Genomic DNA, 3,526 nt, shown 5'->3' with positions numbered 1-3,526 from the left:
AGATATGATCTAATACACCAGGACAGACAAAAAGGCTCATATCCCAGAACACACTGGTACAGAAGAAAAAGGAAAGAAAAGGCACTAGGCATTTGGTAAACAGCCACTCATCTTCTAAGGTGCTGGTTCCAGGATATGCTTGAAACTGTTAGTCGGTAGCTGCCTGGAGTCATAAGTGGACTCGAATGCTTAGATATCCAGTAATCATTGATATTGTGTTCTACTTGGGGTTTTTTGTTTCTTTTTTTCCAATCAAACACCTACACTATGCATTTGCTTTCTCCAGCTCATGGACCCCTGCTTCAAACTGAGGGTGAGGAGCAAGTGAAAGATCCTACCATTCAACAGATTTTGGGATGCACAAGAAGATGGGAGATGAGCTACAGAACGCTTGGGAGATTTTGGCAGGTGGTGGCAGGCTGAGCAAGCAGGGCTTAGTCACACTGCTCGGGAGGAACCCAGAGAGCACCTAGATAAAGGAACATGCAACATGTTGAATGGTGGAGTTAACCAGGGAAAACATAAGGAAAGGAATCACACACATTGACTGGAAACACCTAACAATGAGATGGATGGGTTTGCATCATCCTAAGAAGGGATGAGCTTCTCTGAGGTGCATTAGTATAGAGAACAAAACATTTAGAAAGTGTGTTGGGAGACAGCAGTTCAGCCAATTCAATCAAAGCTTGGACTGCTAAGTGTAAAATGCTGCAGGACAGAGGCAAGGGAATAGCCAAAACCCATATGGACAATGATCTGCGATTGATGTTTCCTCCTTTAATCCTTTAGAGGAGAAAACAGTCACTCCATCAATACCCGATCCTGTATTAAGGATCTGACCATTAAAGATCTGACCATTATCTGACCATGTTTCCTAGAATCCCAAAACCTCTTTGCAGCACAGCAACCTCTGTCTCTTCCCTGAAACTGCAAGTTTATCTTGAAAGAAAGGGATATTTCCAAATTCTCTTGAAGAAAAGCACAGTCACCAGTCAGAAAAGCAGTCAGCTCTGATTGTAGAAAAACATGGAGAACCAGTAACTGTTATTGTCTTTATCCTTATTATACATCAGGAACATCACATGACCCCCAAGTTCCAAAACCGTTTTAAAATATAACAGTATGTTGCACAATTTTGCAAATTCCTAGCAACTATCCCACCTCCTCTTCCTGGATCCAGCTGGGATGGCTGAGGGCAGACCTAGAAAATATCATATGTGCTCTCCCTTACAGAACTTTCTGTCCAGTGATGCAATGACCTTTCAAATACATTCAATGACCTGTAACAAGGGTTTGAAAATTCATCATTAGTCTGAGTTTAGTAAGCACAATACTATAGTGTAAGAAGAAATACAAATCATCAGAATTATATGGAGAATTATTTGCTAAGAATTCATGAATTCCTTCCATTTTAACCATCTGATACTTATTAAACTACAAAATTATACACTGATTCCTATGTTACCTGTAATTAGTAGTTTTAAGACTGAGGGTGCTTTATTTTTGTATTAATGACTTGATGCCTCATATTCTTAAAAATGGCTTGTAGTGTTTGATTATGCCACATTTCCTTCTTATTCATTGCTTGCATTCAAAATACATAGCTGGGTTTTTGTTTAAGCATCTCAAAAGCCATTAAACAGTAGGTATTTGTAAGATGTTAGTGCCATTTCCAGTTTGCCTCAGCCAAGATCATAACCCAGTTATCTGTAATCATCACTCACAACTGAAGCCAAATTGGTAGTTCTTCAGGGTTTCTACTGAAAAAGGACTCTAAAAAAAGTGAAATAGGATGCTGGGGGAGGAGAGAAGAACACTGCAATTTTAACAAAGATAAACGCAACTTATTTAGTTTTCACTATTGAAGTGGAACTGTAACTTTATCCTAGCAGCAGTTATAGTTATCTTACTTTTGAAGAGATAGACTTCTCATCACGTTGTTTCTTCTTCTGTTGTACAAATCCGAAATTCATTGAACCTCCTATAAAACAAAATAGAAATTACTTTGTAGAAGGAAGAAATGCAAGAACAGGAGAAACTCTGGATTCTTTTCGAGAATATTTCTGCAGGAGTTTTCAAAATTTTTCAAATTCTTTTCAGGCTTGATTTATTGAGGGATGTAGAATTTGCCTTTATTATTGAAACAACTTTTAATACTGGGAACAGTTACACTTTAATTATATTAACAAGACCTGCTTGATGAGTTAGGGCAGGCCTTTGTTATCCAAACTTATTTCACAGCAATTTCCAGGAGCTCATCTGGGGCAAAAACTCATGTCTGACTTCTAGACAGTGTTTTAGCATCAGCGCTGTTTGACCAAGAAGAAAAAGAATTTTGCTTAAGTGTTACAGGCTTCTGGAACATACTCTGCTTTCACTTGTGCTCAATGTCATGGTGACCTTGAGAATGTACATAATTCATGGAAGCACAGTACATTTATTGTGAGAGAATGTGCTCCCTGTTTTTTCTTGTTTGGACTCTGCCCTGTTATACCCATGTAACCCTAGAGGCTGCTAATTGACAGTAGCAACAGACACAAAAAGAATTTAAAGCCCTTCTAGCATATTATTTTATTCTTAAAACATCATAAATCATGTTTTACAGTGCAACACTGGGAAACATCCCTAATCTTTGCAATGATTCCAGTTCCACCCCACAACTATTTTATTTTTTCATAAAGGATTTAGAAGTGACAGCGACCTCCATAGGTGGACATTTCAGCTCCAGAATATGCAGGTAGATGAGCTGTGCCTCTAACCAGCAGATCACTGGAGAACCTCAAGAGTAGGCTCAAGCCATGTGTCACATCCTAGGGATCCACCCAAGGTCTGAAGGCCTGGCCTTCAGAGCCACAGTCAAACACAGCTGCCAAGACTTCAAAGAAAATCTGCAAAAACCAGTAAATAAATATATAAATATTAATAAATTATTTATAATAATTATTAAATATTATTTTTTTAAAGACCTATTCCATGGTTTAGCCAGAGAAAGCTGTTTGACAGTGCTGTGGAACTGCCCCAAATGCAGCAGGGAGGCCACCTGGTACAACACAGCATCATGTTCCTCATAATGTTGTAGCGCTGTTTGCATTTTACTGCATGTCACAAACAGGTAATCAGTGCATCAGTGGAAAAAAGGCAAGTCCAAGGAACAAACCTAAAGTAGATCAGCTGGTGAATTTAGTCTAGTTTATAATAAGGTAAACTACTCTGAGTTGAGTTTTTATTACATCCATCACAATGGTATTTGATATTTACTTACGTAAATCCAAAACATCTGGACATCTGTTTATGAAGAAATAAGCTTTTTTTTTTTTCCCCTAAAACCAGCTAAAAGCCCCTTCATAATGCTTGCAAAAGTATTTTATGAGGAGCTGAGTGGCAGCAGAGACATTTTAGTGGAAGATGAGTTACATTAGCATCACTGAGGTTATGCTCTGTAGCATACCTAAGATGTTTGCTTAGACATTGTAGTCTTAGTGATCTTCTTTGAATCCGTTTTAATTTTTCAACATTTAATTCTGGT

At 38.1% G+C, this 3,526-nt stretch overlaps 1 long non-coding RNA gene across 1 annotated transcript; it reads right to left on the bottom strand.

Moving 5' to 3' along the window:
• Positions 1–1,101: 1,101 nt before the first annotated feature.
• On the bottom strand, positions 1,102–2,861 carry LOC108499953. The gene is made up of 3 exons (XR_001875715.1): positions 2,702–2,861; positions 1,911–1,981; positions 1,102–1,280 (listed from the first exon to the last, which is right to left on the bottom strand). It is a non-coding gene; the product is annotated as an uncharacterized LOC108499953 (long non-coding RNA).
• Positions 2,862–3,526: the final 665 nt, after the last annotated feature.

This window comes from Lepidothrix coronata, unplaced genomic scaffold (genome assembly GCF_001604755.1).
Source record: "Lepidothrix coronata isolate B3197 unplaced genomic scaffold, Lepidothrix_coronata-1.0 Scaffold82, whole genome shotgun sequence".
Lineage (NCBI taxonomy): Eukaryota > Metazoa > Chordata > Aves > Passeriformes > Pipridae > Lepidothrix > Lepidothrix coronata.
The sequence above is the reverse complement of the archived record's forward strand: the minus strand, read 5'-3'. Positions and strand labels throughout refer to the sequence as shown.